General features: G+C 45.9%; 1 protein-coding gene and 1 non-coding gene across 2 annotated transcripts in view; one reads left to right on the plus strand and one right to left on the minus strand.

The window, feature by feature from the left end:
• TSC22D4 (TSC22 domain family member 4) overlaps window positions 1-20187 on the minus strand; it is a 637200-nt gene that overhangs the window by 92747 nt on the left and 524266 nt on the right. The gene's annotated exons all lie outside the window — the stretch shown is intronic.
• On the plus strand, window positions 1894-2018 carry LOC138461811 (U4atac minor spliceosomal RNA). The gene has a single exon (XR_011264422.1). It is a non-coding gene; the product is annotated as a U4atac minor spliceosomal RNA (small nuclear RNA).

Consider the following 20187-nt stretch of genomic DNA (forward strand, 5'->3'; position numbering starts at 1 on the left):
AAAAAAACTGGTTCGCTTTGGGGGACTTCCTTTGACGCCCAGGCTCCCTTACAGTGGAATCTTTTTCCCGCTCCCATATGCCTGGCTGTCAATCTGCCATCCTTCAAGAAGGCAACAAAAACCCATCTGTTTGATCCCAACCCAGACTATTTCCTGTTTGTAGCCTGTCCCGCCTTGTCCTTTTTGTGCGCTCTAAGGCCCACGGGCGTGATGCGCTTTATAAAAATTAAAATAAATAAATAGAAAAATATTTCAATACATCTTTAAAACCAGAGTTGTTGCCCTTTCATTGCACATATGTAAACAGCATTGGCTCTGAAAGGCTACTTCTTTGATTACACAGGCCACACCTCTTTCAAAGCTTTATTAGCTACTTGGAATACAAGGCAGCGCAATTCCCTTTTTTAGGCACCGCCCCCAAATATTGCATCACGACACTTTAGAGCCCCCCTCGATTTCTAATCCCACTTAAAGCACTGACTGGTCCCGTCTCGCGCAGCGGTGGGCGGTGCTGGTGCTTAGCCAGGATCCGCATCAATGGCGCCATTGTGAGCTCCGGGGACAGCACGTGGGTCGCCGCTGTGGATGGGACATTCTGACCCGCAGAGGCTGGTCCTGGCACAGGCCGGCCAGGGAGGCTTCTGCAGGGGCCCTGGTGTATGTATGCCTGCCCCTGTGCTGCTGCGATAGTCACCCACAAAATCCTAACAATAGCTCGAAATGACTGCCCGCGCCCACTCCAGCGGGCGGTGGTCGTCGGACAGAGGCTGCATTCACCCGCCCCCCACCCCCCGAACCTCCACCAGGGACAGCATGTACAAGCAGACCCCACCCACGCCTGCTGCTGTGTGCCTGCATAAGAGGCGGACTGGGCCTAAGAAAAGAGGGTGGGGGAGACTCTGACGAAGCAATAGTCACTCACCTGCCGTGTAACATAGCTCAGTGGGTGCATGCACCCGCTAGAGAGATCTGTAAGCAACTCTTGCCGAGACCTCTTCCAGCCGTTCATTCTTTACAGGTTGACAGAATGAGTACCACGGGAACCCTTGTGTGCCACTCCTGCTCAGCTGTGCTTAGGTTATCAACCTGGAATCCTGCATCTGTGTATAGATAACGTGTGTGTGTGTGTGTTTTTTTTTTTTTACCACAACCCTAGTTTGGAAGAGAATGAGGGGGAGGCGGGGGCACCACGCAGCTGGGAGAGAATGAGGGCCTGTAAGGCCATTATGGGGAGAAGGGGGAGGGGTGGGGCGGGTGACGGGTTTGTGCATTTATTAAGCTTTGTTTTACTGGCGATTTTAGGTTTTAATTTACCTGTCTTCGAAAACAATGTCGTATCTTGAAATGCTAGCTCCACCCCCAAATCTCTACTATAACTCAAAACCTTCTTTTCCTGCTTTTCTGCAACAAAACCATTCCTTTCTGTAAACAAACCCACTACGACTTTCCCTACAGGTTTCAAATCAGGTTTGCAGGTCAACCGACAATGTGACGGACCCCGTCCCAGCCCCCCCAGAATAACGAGGCTGGGCGGTAGAGGGTTCCCTTTCCCCTTGGCTGCCACATCCCTCCCAAACCACTGTCAAACCAGTGCAGACATGTGCCTTGCCATCCGCAGACAATGTGCAGAAGCTGTCAATTATACTCCTGTTCCAAATGTAAATTACATGCAAATAAAACCAGCCAGGTACACCATTGCATTATGGGTAAGTGGAATTGTTGTAATACAGCCACAAACAATGAGACTTCTATTCTATTACAAAAAAGGATTCACGATGCCATTAACAAATCTCTCATAAGGCAGTGGCATTGGGGGTGACGTCGGTGGAAAGCACCACAACTGTGACAAGGTTGCTGTTTCTTTGGGTAATGCCGCATACGCGCATAATTTTAACTATCCTTGTCTTGGGGTTGGGCGACTGCTCAGTGAATGTTAAATGAGAGCAGTACTGCTGACACCTGAGCAACACAACTGCATCACCAGGGTCTCACCCTGCCATGGTGCAATTTTTGGAAACCCCCTATTTACGAAAGTTATAAAAAGAAGTCTTTTAAAGCTGCGTGTTTCTGCTGCGCAGTCTTCTGTGCTTAATATTACACAGGAACTACGGGAATTGTGTGTAATTTGCAGTACATTAGATTTGTACACTAGGGAAAAGTGCAGGGCTCAAGTCGAGGGCACACGTGGGTGGCCCAGTCCCACCACTTTTTTCAGGAGTCCCCCTACATTTTTTAGGGGGCACCTTCATATCCAAAATTCTGGTCACCACACATTCAATTGATAACTTAGTGAGTCCCCCCACTTTATTTTTTATGACTTGACCCCTGTGACTTCAGTAGAGGGACAAAAAACTGCAGAATACCCCAGGGCGCCTGTACACCCTGGAAACGCATAGCCTTCAACCTTTCTCTTCTCATCTTACACTGCTTCTCCACCCTGCATCGCCTGCACCAGTCTTTCTCAGGCCCTGCACTACCGCCAGGGTCGGACTGGGGCATTAAATTGTCTTGTGCCCCGATAAAAAGTGGGCCACAGTTACAAATGGCAATTCATTCCTTTTGTGACAGACTGTTTGAGTAGTAGGGGCCTGGGGGTTGTTCGATAAAATGTGGTGCAAATTGTGCATTTTAAAGAAAATGTCGTCAGCAACAATGGTCAAAACTACTAGCCGCAGAGTGAGTAACTTAGCAAACTGGCCCACATGGGCCAGAAAAGTGGCACACTTTGACCACAAAAAACGGGCACACACATGTATATTGCGTTTCTCGGTTTGGCATTGCCCTTTTGCCTTATAGGCCAGTCCGAGCCTGACTACCGCCAGCACCGCACCTCACCATTCTGCTGAGCCTCCCCAATACCTTTCAAAAGTACTCCTGTCTCTCAACCACTTTAAAAAATATATATGTAATTGTTTAAAGCACGGACCTAGGTCGAGAGCAGCGGAGCGTTGTGTGGGTAGCCGGCACTTGGGCTATCACCATTAACATAAAAGCTGTACCATCTACCTTAGTGGGCAGGCGTATCTCTGGGTCAAACAAACCACACATCCATTCCCTAGGTGTCAAATTCACATCAGGGGATGCCCTTGTCTTTATCTGGGTCATGACGTCCTCCCAAAGTTTCCCCAAGTTTGGGCATTCCCACCATATGTGTCTCCAATCCCCTTTAATACCACAACCCCTCCAGCATCGTAGTTGAGGGGTAAGTTTTATGCAGCCTCTCAGTGGTATAATGCCATTGGACCATGATCTTTTATCATGCTTGCCTGACCTCAATCAACCATGTCAGTTTGGGAATGTTTGCCCATACATGTTTCCAGTGATCCCTCGGTAGATCCATCCCTAAGGTCTGTTCCCATTTCTGCCTATATCCCCAGACCTGTCCCCCTTCCATCAATATCGAATATAACTCAGACACCATTTGTCTATTTGCTGTATGTTGTGTGATGAATTTTTCAAATACCGTATGCTCTCTCTCCGCTTCTGCTTTACCCCCTGACCCGGCTATCCAATCTCTTAATTAATAGTACTCCAGCCTATCCTTCTCTGAGAGACCTACAAACTGTATACATTCCTCAAATGTACAGATACCTCATCCCTGCATTATATCCCACATCTTTATACATCCCACTTTCCACCACTGTCTGAACGCTCCCTGTACCATCCCTGGGCGAAATTGCAGATTCTAAAATAACGAAGTGAATGGGATGGACGCGTAGATAAGTTTCCCTTTTCTAATAGCTTGTCCCATATATCACATACCACTGCCAGTACCTGGCTGACCTGTGTGTTTGGGGGTCTATCCTGTCTAGATAGCCAAAGGACCCCTTCTAATGGACACCCCGCCATCGCCCTATCCTTCCTTTTCCAGGGTTTTGTGGTATCTCACATAAACCATTCACGGAGCACACGTAACTGTTCTGCCTTGTAATATTTTACATAATTCAGAAGGCCCAGCCCCCCCCCCCTCCCACCATCTCTAGGAGCCATTAACGTTCGGACTACAACTCTAGGGGTTTTATTTTGATAAATAAATCACTCAACCACGTTATTCAGTGCCTTAAAAAATGAACGTGGAACCGTTATCGGAAGAGCCTGGGACTTGTAAAGCAGTCTCGGGAGAGTCACCATCTAAATAGAAGCCACCCTTCCTAACCATGAGATTGGGAGCAAAGTCCTTTTCCCTAGATCTTCCTTTACCTTTTGTAGTAGTTGCGGATAATTGCTATCAAACAGCTGTCAACCCACCTTAGTTATATTAACCCCCAAGTACTTGATACAACTGTCGCCATAACAACCGGAGAATAGGAGGGTAAAGCCTCCTTCTGTATTGTAGAGAGTCCCAATTCTAGGAGCTCCGACTTCCCCATGTTAACCTTAAGGCCCGCAACACGCTCTATATCTGTCAATTCCACCAGCAATGCTGGCATTGACTGTTCAGGACGTATCAATGTTATTAACATGTCATCCGCAAAGGCAACGATCTTATGCTCCTCCCCTGCTAAGGGGATGCCCGTATCGTCAACCTCGATCTGATTTAGTGCAAGAACGGTTCCAAATATATTGCATAAAGAAGTGGCGATAGAGGTCTACCCTGCCATGTTCCCTAATACGGGACATTTGTTTATCAACGGTAAACCACATCGTGGGGGCTGGCATCTTCTAACAGTAGCGCAGTACTCTGAGGTCTGTGCGTCGTTATGTGCATCCATTGAAATTAGTCTTTGGTGAGGTGTTGCTGAAAGAGCCATGTTACTAGCCAACAACCAGGTTTAGGACTGTCCTTTGTTCCTACAAATAATTAGACACTATTTGAGGAACGTATACATTTGGCTAAACTCGTGAGGAGAATGCAACAACATATTTTTCGATTCGCAACCACCAATGGCTGAAAGGTTGACAACCTTACATTAATAAACAATGAAACCGAAGAGTTTTTCAATCCTTCCATAAATAAACCAGCCCTAGAATCATTTGAGATGAAAATGATCAAAGACTTGAAATCTGTGAAATGTTTCTGCCAAAAGACATAGAACACCAGGAAACGTCAGATGAAATGATCGCAGAAATTGGCTGAAGACACAAGCATTACCATAAAACAAGCTGATAAAGGTGGAGCCATTGTAATTAAGGTTACTACTTTTTACACTTCAAGCTGTCTAGAGTTACTAGATGACGATAGAACTTACATGCGTCCTGAAGTAGATCCCATGGACGAGATATGCAACATCATCGACTCTACCCTAGAAAAGGCCAATGGAGAAGAAGGGATCTCGGATAAAACCAGGGAATATCTCACCAATACATTGGATGTGATAATTACCTATGAGAACAGCATTCTGAAAACCACACTCTATCGCAAACCGACAGATGTTAATAACACATAACACTTCAGATGTTTTCATACCCAACACTTGAAAGATAATCTACCATTAAGCCAATGTCTGAGGATCAAAAGAACCATCTCTAATGGCAATAGAGTTTGAGAATCTAAAGAAGACCTCTCCAAAAGGTTTAAGACAAGGGGTTACCCAGATAAAATACCAAACAGAGCCAATATGAGATCCTCATCTCTCATTAGAGATACACTCTTGGCATCCAAAATGCGAACTGACACTCCTGAATAGATACGCATTATGAAATTCTCGAGACAGAGAACCCAAATATACTGTCGAATGAAAAAGAACTGGAAAATAACCAAACTAGAAGCACAATTTAACAAACCTTTCCTGAATCCCCAATGGTGGCCTACACAAGGGGCAGAAACTTAAGAGACAGCTGTCATGATGCCCGCTCCCGGGGAGCCGGTTCAAGCCCTTCCTCCCCGAAAGCGGACATCCAGTCCCCAAGGAAGGACCCAGCAACCCCATATAGGGACCCTTTGGACAGTGTCCTGGCGCCTATGGCGCCAGGCTCATAAAAGACATCAGTCCTGGCGCCATAGGCGCCAGGCTCATTATGGGAGTGCTTGGGTGCACTTACCTAATGCAGACCATGCTGCAGGATTCCGGACTCCTTGAGGCCTGAAAGGAACTACTTTACCTGTGGGACTAATTTACCATCCGGGCGTGGTCGGGGAAGGATACATACCTGATTGGAGGAAGGATACATACCTGGAACTTCTTTCAAGGCTATTTAAACCCCACCCAAACAGCCACATGTGCTTCGCGTTGTTCTGCATCTAGCAGCTGGACGCTCACCGTGTCTGCTCCTGCATCCTGACTTCTGCCACGCCTGCCAGCATCCTAGATCACCTGCAAAGGAAGAGAAGAAGAGAACAGAAGAAGGAAAAGTCCTTACCTGCTAAATCTACATCCCGGAGACATCTCGCCGACAATCCTGAAAAGGAAGACTTTAATTTAAAAGCTCATCGCGTCGATCGCTGCAGCGCCGCATTCCACTAACCTTTACAGGGCGCCTCCATGTTCAGCAGCGATCATCCGGATTCGCAGTCACGCCCCAGCACCTAGGGAGAAAAAAGACCAGAACAAAAGGTGAGAGAGAGAAGGGAATAAGGAAAGCTAAATCTCCATGTTAAGACTTACCTGTTGATTCATTCCCTCTTCATTTCGGGTCCGCGCCGCATCCTGGCATTTACAGACCCCGGCCCCTAAGGGGAAAAAGAGACATCAGCGTTAATGAGTGAATGAAAAGACATTACCAAAAAACGCTCATTAAAGACTTACCTGATTTCTACAAGGATTTCACCTCTCATCTCGGGTCGGTGCCTGTTCCCCGGCATTCCGTACCCCGGCCCCTATGGGGAAAAAGACACTAGCATTAGTACATTAATGCATGGACACAAGGGGAACCTCTTATCAAAAAACTTACCTGGAAGCCAAGCAAGTTTGGTTCTCACCAATCCGAAAATCCAGTGAAGTAACTGGATACCAACGCGCCCCTGCATCAGAAGCAGGATGGAGAGCTTGTCCTTCCAGACCCTAAGGTGAGACGCTACGAGAAATCACAGAAGGGTTTCGAGGAGGGTGAGAGGGGAAAGTGGGAGGCTGATTGCATTACCCCGCAGAAAGTTAATCCCCTATTTTCGCCTACAGAAGGATACTTCTGCGAGCCAGGCAAGCCAGATTTGGGGGCCCGGTCCAGTCCATCTTCCGAACCCTGCGCATCACCTTAGAAGAGGTCACAGCAGCGCGAACCAGGCCAGCGCCTCCCTGGGAGTCAGGTGAGCGTAACAGAACGCAAAGCCTTCCTACAAATTCCCACCCAGGCGCTATGGAAAGTTCTGAGACTGATCAGTTTGCCCAATTACTGGGGGAATTACGGGCCGAAGTACATGCCGCTTGTCAAGAGACTAATGCCCTCAGGAGGGAATTAAAGGATAGTCCCGGGACTTTTTTTTTATTGTCCCTACAGTTCGGCCATTTGTTTTTAAGCATAAATCGGTAGATCGTAGAAAACTTTCCTATGGACCTTACCCGACTTTTCGTCCATTAACGCACTCGAAATCAGCCGCCATTTTCTGATAATCCTATCATTTCCCCCATCGCCCTGGCTCACCTGCTTTTGCGGCACTAAATCAAATCCCCCGCCCCTGAAACAGACTTTATCAAAACATTCATATTCCCCGCCTCTTTCCGTGACGTGACTGTGCTGCGTAGGCAAACGCGCCCAGGCGTCTTCTACACGACTACACACAGAACCCAGAAACCATCACAGATTAGCTCACAACACAGCGCGCCACAATTCGGAATATGAAACTGTACTTTTAAATCAAACCGCAAGATTGTAAATTTGGTAAAGTACATTTATTTGACATCAAATGTTTAGAGAATATTCAGCGATTTGCATTTTTATTTGCTCACGTTCCAAAAAGTTCGTTTTGAGGCACACGATGTTCCTTTGCTGTACACAGGGTCTTAGATCATCTCACAATACAGCGCCACAATTCGGAATATGAAACTGTGGTTTAAAAGCAAACGGCAAGATTGTCCATTTGGCAAAGTAGATTTATTAGACATCAAATGTTTAGGGAATATTCTGCGATTTGCATTTTTCTTTGCTCTCGATCCGAAATAGTTCGTCTTGAGGCAAGCGATGTTCGTGTGCAGTACACAGGGTGTTGGTTTACGATAAAATAAGCTCTTCGGTCGCACTGATAATCGCATGGCTGTTCCAACAACGAGGCACTAGGCCACCACAACGGTCTGTATGTTGCAACTAGCCGTTAGTACCGCGTAAGGGCATACTTGTACTTGGCGATCGTCCCATAAAATGGTCAGGGTGGCAACGTTGTTCACGCGGAGAAGCAACTGGCGGTTATAAAAGCCATCCGCCGGTGTTTGGTACTCGTGACACATACAATAATGAAGGATGTACCTGTTTTAAAAACATAAAAAATGAAAGTAGTCTCACCATCAGATCTTTATTAAAATTATTCATTTTATATATTAGGTCGGGAAATTATTTCATAGCTAGGACAGTGCAACTGGGTATTATACGTCAAGGGGGGCTGTAGGATACTGAGACAGTCCCCCAGTGCAGGGGTTGACAGGGAGGCAGTGCAGGTGGAGAGTGGAAGGGCCCAGGACCGAGGTCGCAGACAGTGGACCAGTTGTAGCAGGGGAGAGGGAGAGAGAAAGCAGAAGCAAAGAGGAAGGTTTTGAGGTGCTTCCGTAAAAGGAGATGGTTCTCCTCAAGATAGTGCGCGGTACAAAACAATATGCCACATAGAACGAACAAGTACAACTTAACCCGTCTTTAAAGCTACTGTATAGTAATTAAATTGCGGTATAAACTCATCTAAAGAGTTACTTACATTATATTTGCATTTTCCATTGTGTCTGTGCGTAGGGCAGCCCCGAAATACCACTCCTTCTATGCCGACGTTATTTCTTCTAATGAACGAACATTAAATGGCTTTCGTTTCTGAAATTATATTCATTATCGTTTCTTACGTTATTGCCCCACACCCCCAAAAAGAAGTCTTTCGGGATGGTCCCGGCCTGTCAAGGTCAAATAACAATAGAACCTTATACTGAGTCGTGGGCCATTCCGGCACCCGAGCAAAAAATCAAAGCAGCTGACCTTCACTTTGAACGAGCACACATTCCTAGTTAGCTACATTCAGTGTAAGGCCATCTCACAGGACTTGAAATTTACACTCCATCTTTGCATTTTGTCTGCGTGCATTTGCAGCCCCAGAGAACCATAAATACGGAGACATTCTATATTTTTTGAAAAATGATTTATATTACTGTTTGGTTTAATTTAATGCGCAAATGAACAAGGTTGGATAGACACATTGCATGTACACTGAGCAATCACTTTTATTTACACAATACATAGCTACACATATTCAATGGGCCTGCGACATGAGGAGACTCGAGAGAATAGACAATCAAATTACAATCATTTAAACCGTGATGTGTATTTCTCAATGAGCTCTTCTTTAGGTGGACATGGAACAGAGGCAATGTTGGGTGGCAATGCAGTTGTCCCCTGCACAGGTTCGTTCACAACTCCATGTATGTGCCTATCTAGGACATCAACAATAAGTCTCTCAATAAACTCATATTGCATATCCTGAAACACTGGTTTGATCACCCATTGTTTACTTCTTTTAGTGAAGGCCTTATTGTAGCGAAGCGTCCCTAAAGTTCCGGTCGTCCTACTTTGTTGACAGCCAACATTATGGTTATGTGCCAAGACCGCTAGAAGAGTCCGATTTATCATGCCCTCCATGCCAAAATGCAATCGTTTTGGCCTGTACTTTAGGCACATATTGTGGAACACCTCCAAATCTCCTGTGTGGCAGAATTCCGTGAGTCCCCTCAAATCTCTTGTTATAGTTTTATCAAATACAATCTTTTCAATGGCTTTGTGAGTGGGTGATGAAGGAATCAACCACTTCTTCTTCCGTGCCTCCTCTGTGGACAAATGGCCATGTTCACAATTGTGGAAATGTTGGTTTGTGGTCCAGCGGTGAACGTTGCTACAGTGTAGCATTACTGACCGCCATTTTTCCAGTAGAATTTCCAACGACCCTCCACATGTTTTTGAGCTCCACCAAAGATGGTTGCTGATTGACTTGGACCACTGTGAAATACCTTGCATATCTTTTTTTTTACCTGCAGCCGACATTTTTTTATTGATTGTTTTTGCAAGATGCCAAACGTCAAATTGGTGATTTATATTTTTGTACTCTTCTCTCATTGTCTTGGCAATTGAAACGTGTCTGTCCGTGGCTATCAGGTCGATCACCATTCCCCGCGATTGTAGTTCTTGCAATGATGCTACAAAGCCAACTTTCTCCATGGCCACTGAGGATGTACTTTGTGACCTGCACGACCACCAAACTCACAATTTTCTTACTTTCCATGTCCTGAAAGTGGTAGGTGCAGTACTTGGCTGAAAATCCTGGGCTGTCGCACTGTCCATCACCGGCTAGCCTGAACCGTTTGCCCGCGAATGTACTATCAATAGACATTTTTTCCATTCTCCAAGCTTCGCTAATGGCTGGAAATAGATAATCGGTTTGGTATTTGTAGAACTGAGTTTTCGCAATGAAATGGATTCCCACAAACTGAAAGAAAGACTCTAACTTTTTAAAACTTGAACCACTAAAAAGTGCAGCCTCTGCACAAAGTAGATTTCCTGCTGGCAGTTGCCCCAGCATGGGTTGTGCAGACCATGAGAAAGGATGATATTTTGATACAGGTGGCATGTATTTTAAGGTTAGTGCCTCGAATTGCACGAGTCACATTAATCAATGGCTCCCCACATACTTCCCCACCAACCGAATGCCCACATTTCATCTGAATAATAATATCAATCAAACAACTATCGAATACAATGAATTTGGCCTCTTTCCTTATACTGTCACTCTGCATCCCAGCTGGTTCGGCCTGTAACGTTGAGGACATGTCACTCACATGAAAGGTAGAATCTCTGATATCGTCTTCCGCTATGTTCAGTGATATTGATGGTGTTTCATTGTCGTCCACTTCATTCTCTTCCATTGCAACATCTGTTCCTTCTCCGGCGATGGGTGAATAAAACAATTTCTTCAACTTTCTCGCGGTCTTAGTTTTTGCGGGTGTGGATTCTGTGAATTGATCTCCGACTGCATCCAAACTACCAGGAGGACATTCACTATCAATGGCTGGATGTGGTATAGCTCCGTTGTCAATCACTTCATATTCTTCCCATTGGCACGATGCATCTCCAGTCTCAAGTCCCTGCCAAAAGGTTTGACAAGCAACATCTCTCGTTCGCTTCACTGTCTGTGTAGATCTAGTTCGTACACCCACTCGCAACTAGAGGACAGATTGGAAAAGGGATGTTCAGTTTAAACACAATTTACAGTATTGAACTATTAACAGTGAAAAACAACATAATATAGTGACCAGGACACTAACCTTCTTTTGCTTTCTTTTCTTTGAAACTTTCTTGCCTCGAACTTCAACATCTGGACGCTGTTGCTCCGACTCGTGTGTGCATGTCTCCACTCCCTCTTGCGCTGCAACGACTATATTTTCATGATAAGCACATCCATCACGCACTGATGCTCCATCGACTCCCTGAAACATAGAACTTTCATTAGTATGTATAATAATGTTGAAAACACAAAATGTACTTGGGGACCAATGCCCACGTACATCTCAATAGCAAAACACGAACGAACGCTTTGTGTAGGACATTCAAACGACAATTATTCACGCATTGTTGATCTAGTTAGATGGAACTGTCAAGATCCATACCTCGGGCTCCTCATAGACTTCCATTGATGATATTATTGAAGATGATGCTTCAGTAACTCCCTGAAACACAGTAATTGCATTAGTATGGTTTTCTATTTTGTTAAAAAGAACATACACTTTGTGCAGGCGTCAACGGCTCATCTAAATAGACCTGCACAAATGATCAGTTGTCTAAAATAAATAATGGATATTTAAATATGATTCGATTTGCTCGATCGTTGGAAGTGTCACCACCCAGAGATCTGCATCAACTACTAGGGGTGATGTTCTTGTAGAAGAAGCTCCGTCATCTCCCTGAAACATAGTACTTGCGTTAATAAAGAAGGAAGTATAGCGGATGTAATCACGTCATATGATTTCGCTTGATCGAACTGTCAGTATCCATACCTCGAAATGCATAAGAACATCAAGGGACGATGTAACTGCAGTGCACACTTCTGCAAGCTGTTGCGCCGACCCGTAACTGCATGCTCCCCCTTCTTCTTGGACTAATGCTCCATCGACTCCCTGAAACATAGGACTTTCATTAGTAATGAACACAATATTGAAAAAAGAAGACACATAGGAGGGCGACGACAGAAGGACATATCAATGGCTAAAAACGAAAGAAATATTGTGAGTAACAATCACGCTACAAGAATGCAAGATCTGATGATCTCCATCGATGGAACTGTCCGGAAACGTACCTCGAGCATCTGAGTGACATCAACGGTTGTCGTCAATGCGTTGGACTCCTCAGCATCTCTCTGAAAGACAGTACTTGCATTATTTTGGATAACAATAATTATAATTGAAAACAAAGACTAGAGGACGAGTACAAGGGTGTACCATTAGGTAAAATAATCACACGATAAATTAAAACTATTGATTTACATGCCTAAAACAAGTCAGTGGCAGAATAGCTAAGTAAGATTACCCGATAGGCGCTTGAAGTGGCTGATGACTGCAATAACGACACGGATGGGGAATCTTCCGCCTTCATATTGAGTGGATACATAAATGGGGAAATTATTGTTAGCTAATGCTACACACTACCGCAAGGCCGAGAGATAAATACGTAAACTTGACTCACCAGTGGAGGGATGTGGACGAATAGAGTGGGAATAGCGGTTGAGAGCAATTTTCGCTTCGCTCGCGGTGTGTTCTTCTTTATTAGCAATGATGTGGAGTACATGTCAGAGGTAAAGTGCCTGCTGCAGATGCGGCATCGATCACCCCTCTTGTCCGCAAAGACTTCTAGGACTCTACTTTCAAGCTCAGACGGTGGATATCCACAATATCGGACCCATTCTCTTATCTGATCTATTGTCTTAGGGAAAACATGCATTATAGTGCCTTCAGATTTACTATGAGTCTTCGAAGGGCAACCGCCAATGGAACAGGCAGGCATTGTGGAAAGTTCTGAAAAGTAAAGATCAACAATTCTCTATGAATACCAATGTGTTAAAAAATAAAATGACACATAAAAGGTTCAATGCAAGGTTCGTTTTGGTTCTTGGAACTATACACGTTATTCACATGCGGATAAGTATTTGAATAACTTTAAAAAAATAGAAAAATAATTTCACTAAACTCAGAACATGTGACTAGTTCCTTGCATGTACTGACTTGAACGAAAAGAAATTGGACGCAAAATGATTATGGTACATGGCCTTACCTTGACGAACAAACAGTTAGATGCAGGGATCAGAGTAGTTTCTTGTCGTAGAACAGGGAGCAGTTCACAGGTTGCAAACTGACGAGTTTCCTCGAAGTGGTCACGGAAGTTCACAGAGACGAAGAGCAGATAACCAGCACCTTCACGGGTTGACTAGCAAAGCGCAAAGAAGTTCTCATTAGAAATATGAAGTGGGTTATAAAGAATTCGAAACAGGGGTGTGTTTGTGAATGAATGACGTGTATATGTCGTGGCATTATGCGGTTTGCAGGGGGGCGTCCAGCGTGAGGGGGGATGCTTGGCAGGAGACACAGGGTCTGGAGGTAGACATGGGAACAACAACCCATGCTCTTTAGACCTTTTTGAAGTGTACATGCTATTTGGCACCTCTTGGCCTTTATCGCTCCCTGACAGTTCCACTTGCCAGCACAAGTACCCCGGTGCGAACTGCCTTTGATAGGGCGGGGGGTGGATTGGGGCGGTGGTCGTGCAGACAAGCCACAGGAAGACTCGTGAATGGAGACACACTTATGTGGATTGCAGGGGGGCGTTCAGCGTGAGGGGGGATGCTTGGCAGGAGACACGGGGTCTGGAGGTAGACATGGGAACAACAACCCATGCTCTATAGACCACTTTGAAGTGTACATGCTATTTGGCACCTCTTGGCCTTTATCGCTCCCTGACAGCTCCACTTGCCAGCACAAGTACCCCGGTGCGAACTGCCTTTGATAGGGCGTGGGCTGGATTGGGGCGGTGGTCGTGCAGACAAGACTCGTTTGCCGCAGGGCCTCACCAAGGAGAGGCCATCTAACTGCATGTAAGAGGCAGGCTGCAGGATCTAGTATATGGAAGGCAGGGGGGTGAGTTTATAAATACCTCAGCCTCCCAGGAGAATATATGGGTGCAGTTCACCCTGGAGACCCTGGATGCCTAGGCAGTTAGTCAGCAGCAGGCTGGCCTGTGGTGGCAAGGTGGCAAGGGCCAGAGGGGGTCATCTTTGTACCCGGTGCCCAAAAGGATGATTTATTATGATCAACCATATTGATTATTTACCTATAACCATGTTTTGTATCAATAAAATCCAACGGCCTTTTATTGCCAACGCTTGAACAAAGTGGTGTGGTAAGTATTTTTGGGGGAGGAGGCAAGGCCGGGAGGCTTGATGCCAACCCGCAAAATAACATATGTATGTCTGCTGCATATGGGTTCAACGGTTATGTGGATTGAAGGTGGGCGGCCAGCGTGAGGGAGGATGCTGGCCGGAGACATGTGGTGTGACAAGACAAGGCACAGGAAGACTATTCAATGGAGACACACTAGATTCATTTAAAAAATCAAAACAACCATTGTTAAAATATATGTTGGGTTTTATTTTAGATCTTAATTTCAATTGAACATAAATAATAAACATTACACATTGTAAAGTTCCGGTTGCAGCACATCCAGGGAAAATCCGCGGTATTGTCCACTGTCGCTGGGGAAATGTTGCCTAATGGCAAGTACCGCACAGGCAGGTATTACTCTCCGAACGCGGTGTCCAAGCCTCCCGTGAAGCCACCAAGTGAAGCAACGATAGGCCACCAGCCTGTACCACCTGTGAAAATGAAAGATGCAAACTGTATTAAAATGACAAAACGTTCTTATCACTGTTGATTCAGGTAAAAAATGTCATTCTGCTTTGAAAAAAATTCTATCTAGAAAATGCACAATATGGAACCAATTTACATGCATTCGAATGATATGTAGATGTAATTTTATATGTGGGAGACGACCATGAAATAGTAGTGGCATCACTGACATCACAACCAGAGTATACTTACTCGTTACTCGGATTACGTGGACGAACAGTGCCGCGAAGTTCGTGCATAAGCACCATCATCATCCTCAACACGGTCCGTGAGAGGCAGGCTTCCCTGAACTCTGGCAGCTCGGTGATGCATTGCGGACTTGGCTCGCCTTCCGAAATGTAGGCCAAGCACCCGGAATTTTCACGGCAGCAGCAGTTCTCCTCCTCAGTTGGCATTAGCTCGCACCGATTGCACGTGCACCAGGTGGAGACGCTGTCCATGCGACATGGTCCAGGCTCTTCATCCGTTGACTGGTCCTCCCAACTGCCGTCCGAATCCCCATCGTTTCCGCGTGCTTGCCTTTCCAGTAGTTCTTCCTCGGTTTATTCGGGCACGTACATATACGGCATTATTGTAGCCATTGTGTGGTAAAGAAAGTAATATAATTTACAGAGATGGTACTGGTGTTCACAAGGCCTAGAAGCGGCAAAGGTAGCTGACCAGAGCACAGAAACGAGTCACAGAATACTCAAAGTAACACAGAGAGAAAAATGGAATCGAAAATCTGCTGCTGTGAGTTGTGAAACGGTGTGTTTATACTTATTGAGGAAAGAGGCGTCCTGCCATTTCCATGGCGACACGTCATTAGCTGAGGCGCAGCGATTGTTGACACGAAACGTGCTTTGGCGTTGGGAAATGGGCGGTACGCGTCTGCTGATGTCAGGCTCAGGGGCGGGGGATTTGATTTAGTGCCGCAAAAGCAGGTGAGCCAGGGCGATGGGGGGAAATGATAGGATTATCAGAAAATGGCGGCTGATTACGAGTGCGTTAATGGACGAAAAGTCGGGTAAGGTCCATAGGAAAGTTTTCTACGATCTACCGATTTATGCTTAAAAACACATGGCCGAACCGTAGGGACAATAAAAAAAAAGTCCCAGAACTATCCTTTAATAATATCAAGGGAATGAACTGATGACCTGGCCAGACAGCTTTTGCAAGGTCAAGCTGGGCAAACTCCTCTACCCGGTTCTGGAGGGAACCCCGCTCCTGCTGTTTCCAGTAACCCTGTGCAGATTAATCTACCTGGAAACATGCCGCTGGCCCCACTCGAACGCTTTGCTGGGGACCCCAAACGATTTGCCGTATTCATGAATCAGTGTCGTTTGCACTTCCTATGCAGACCTGGGGCCTTCCCTAATGATCAGACCAAGGTAGCCTTTGTATTGTCATATCTCAGCGGCTGCGCTGCCGATTGGTCAGTTCCACTGGTTACTCAAGATGACCCGATTCTCCGTGATTTTCAAAGGTTTCAAGCAAGCATGGAAAGGTTATTTGCTCGACACTCTCAGGGGCAGGCTCTGGATGACGAACTTTTATCCCTGCGACAGGGCAATCAGGACCTCCTATCCTATATTGCAACCTTTAATAGACTAATTGTGGAAACGGGATGGCCAGAGGATAAAAGAGTCAAGTTGTTTTATCGAGGCCTTCGCGGAGAACTTAAAGATGTCTTGGCCCAAGTTGTAAATCCGCCCCAAGAATGCACAGAGTATATAGACTTAGTGGTCCAATTGGATCACAGACTTCAAAACAGAAAAGCAGATAGGTCCAGGTTTGAGACCTGGGTGTTGGTCACGACCCATGCTAATCCCAAGGGAGTTGATGTCTCTGAGCCTGTGCAAATTGGAGGGGTTAAAGGACCCTTAACTCAAAAGGAACGTGAAAGGAGGCGGCAGTTAAAATTATGTCTTTATTGTGGGAATTCTGGACACTTTCTACGAGATTGCCCGGCAAATCCGCCCAGAAAGGCGGTAGGAGCCGCTGATAAAAACCATGAAGACTCTGTTTCGGGAAATGACTCCGCCCGACAAGTGTAGGGGTCCGCTTGCCGAGCTTGAAAACTAACTCTCAGACCTCGCATTTCATTGTGCCAATGGTTCTCATAGATCCAGAACAGACTAAGCGGTTGCATGCAATAAAGGCATACATCGATAGTGGGGCTATTGGAAACTATGTGGATCGTGAATTGGTCTCTAGGATTAACCTCCCTCTCCGTCCTAAAACCAGCAAAGATGTCATCAACACAGTCGATGGAACTGAAATTGCCTCTGGACCGGTAACACATTCCACTACTGAGGTGACTCTTATTGGTCCCGACGGCCATCGGGAGGGTGTTGTGTTTGATGTAATCAAGGCTCCACAGTTTCAAGTTATTCTTGGAATCCCTTGGTTAGAGACACATAATCCTCTAATTGATTGGCGAGCAAAGAGAATAACCTTCCCGGATTGTACACAAACCTGCTACCCAGAATACCTGAAGATTAATCTAGCATCTCTAACCTCTGCCTCCATGCAACTACCTCTGGAATACCAAGACTTTCAGGACGTCTTCCAAAAGGATCAGGCCAACACGTTACCTCCTCACAGATCGTACGATTGCCAAATCGATCTGGTGCCCGGTGCACAACCCCCTTGTAGCAGGATTTATGCCCTTACCGAACCTGAGAATCTGCATTTGAGACAATATTTGGATCAATACCTAGCTAATGGTTCTATTCGCCCGTCAAAGTCCCCGGCAGCCTCGGCTTTGTTCTTCGTGCCCAAAAAAGAAGGCGACCTTAGAACTTGTATCGATTACCGCGCATTGAACCAGATAACGGTTAAAAACCGTTATCCTCTGCCTCTGATTCCTGAACTCCTTGACCAGGTGAAGGACGCTTGCATATACACCAAGTTAGATCTCCGGGGGGCTTATCATCTGGTACGAGTTAAAGAAGGCGACGAATGGAAAACTGCCTTCCGTACTAAATACGGATTATTCGAGTACCAGGTGATGCTTTTCGGATTGTGTAACGCGCCGGCTGCCTTCCAATACTTCATGAATGATGTCCTTCGGGAACTCATCGATGTTTGTGTTGTCGTATATATCGATGACATTCTGGTGTACTCCTCTTCGGAATCTGATCACAGAAAACATGTCAGGGCAGTACTTGAAAAACTGCGCCAACACAAACTATTTGCTAAATTGGAGAAATGTGTTTTCCATACCACAGAAGTCGAGTTTCTAGGTTTCATCCTGACACCCAAAGGAGTCCGTATGGACTCAAGAAAAGTGGATGCCATCCTCAAATGGCCATCACCTAGCTCTGTAAAAGGGGTTCAAAGCATGCTCGGCTTTGCCAATTTCTATCGCAGGTTTATCCCGGAATTTTCACGTGTGGTACAACCCATTACTGCACTCTTGAGGAAAAATAAACGTTTTGAATGGTCTGGAGAAGCCGAGCAGGCCTTTCAGGATTTAAATTTATTTATGAAATTTATTGCCAAGACAGAGGAAAAGGTGAATCGACAATTTTGGTGGCCCTCTTGGCGAAAAGATGTTAAATCTTTCGTGATGTCCTGTGGTGTTTGCGCCCAAAATAAAAGTCAAAAGAAAAGACCAGCCGGTCTCCTTCAACCTCTAGACATACCACCAGCACCCTGGCACACCCTATCAATGGATTTTATTACGGACCTGCCTCCTTGTTCGGGGTACAATACTATTCTGGTAATTGTGGATTTGTTTTCCAAAATGGCCCACTTTATTCCTTTGAAAGGTTTACCTTCAACTTCTGTCCTAGCCAAAGAATTCCTCGAAAATATTGTTCGGCTACATGGATTCCCATCTATACTAATCTCTGATCGGGGAAGCCAATTCATTTCCCACTTCTGGCGCAAATGTTGTCAAATGGCGCAGATCGACGTAAGATTATCGACCAGTCACCACCCTCAGACCGATGGTCAGACCGAGAGGACAAATCAGACCCTTGAACAGTACTTACGGTGTATGTTACAGCAATCTGAAAGCAACTGGAAAGACATTCTTTGGATAGCCGAATACGCATATAATGATTCGGTACACTCTGGAACTGGCCACAGTCCTTTTTATACTTTGTTTGGGCATCACCCTCGAACCTCAAACCTTGACCCACCTCAGAACCTCGGAATGCCTGCAGTAGAACATCTGCATTCTACAATTACCCAAGCCTTCAAAGAGGCAACTACGCATTTACAACAAGCCAAGAGAAAATACAAGGAGAATGCTGATCTACATCGGAGTGAAGCACCTCCGTATCAGATTGGGGATCAAGTGTGGTTAGCTACCAGACATTTACCACCCAAAGGGCCTCGAACTTTTAACCCAAAATATCTGGGACCTTATTCTATTACGGCAATAATTAACCCAGTGGCTGTTAAACTTGATTTACCAGCTAGTATGCGAATTCACCCTGTTTTTCATGTGTCACTTCTGAAACCAGTGGTACCCGGAACCCGACTACTCAAACCTCCAGAACCTATTCTAATAGATGGGGAGCCCGAATTGGAAGTGAAGAACATTTTAGACTCAAAAATGTTTAGGTCAAAACTGTTCTACCTAATTGATTGGAAGGGGTATGGACCTCAGGAGAGGTCGTGGGAACCCAGCGACCATGTGCATGCACCTCGATTAGTCAGGAAATTCCACCGACTCTTCCCAGACAAACCAAAACCCCCAGAGGGAACAACCTTGGGAGGGGCCTTGGGGGGAGGGCTGTCATGATGCCCGCTCCCGGGGAGCCGGTTCAAGCCCTGCCTCCCCGAAAGCGGACATCCAGTCCCCAAGGAAGGACCCAGCAACCCCATATAGGGGCCCTTTGGACAGTGTCCTGGCGCCTATGGCGCCAGGCTCATAAAAGACATCAGTCCTGGCGCCATAGGTGCCAGGCTCATTATGGGAGTGCTTGGGTGCACTTACCTGATGCAGACCATGCTGCAGGATCCCGGACTCCTTGAGGCCTGAAAGGAACTACTTTACCTGTGGGACTAATTTACCATCCGGGCGTGGTCGGGAAAGATACATACCTGATTGGAGGAAGGATACATACCTGGAACTTCTTCCAAGGCTATTTAAACCCCACCCAAACAGCCACATGTGCTTCGCGTTGTTCTGCATCTAGCAGCTGGACGCTCACCGTGTCTGCTCCTGCATCCTGACTTCTGCCAC

This window comes from Ambystoma mexicanum, chromosome 1p (genome assembly GCF_040938575.1).
Source record: "Ambystoma mexicanum isolate Mex_15411 chromosome 1p, UKY_AmexF1_1, whole genome shotgun sequence".
Taxonomy (NCBI): Eukaryota; Metazoa; Chordata; class Amphibia; order Caudata; family Ambystomatidae; genus Ambystoma; species Ambystoma mexicanum.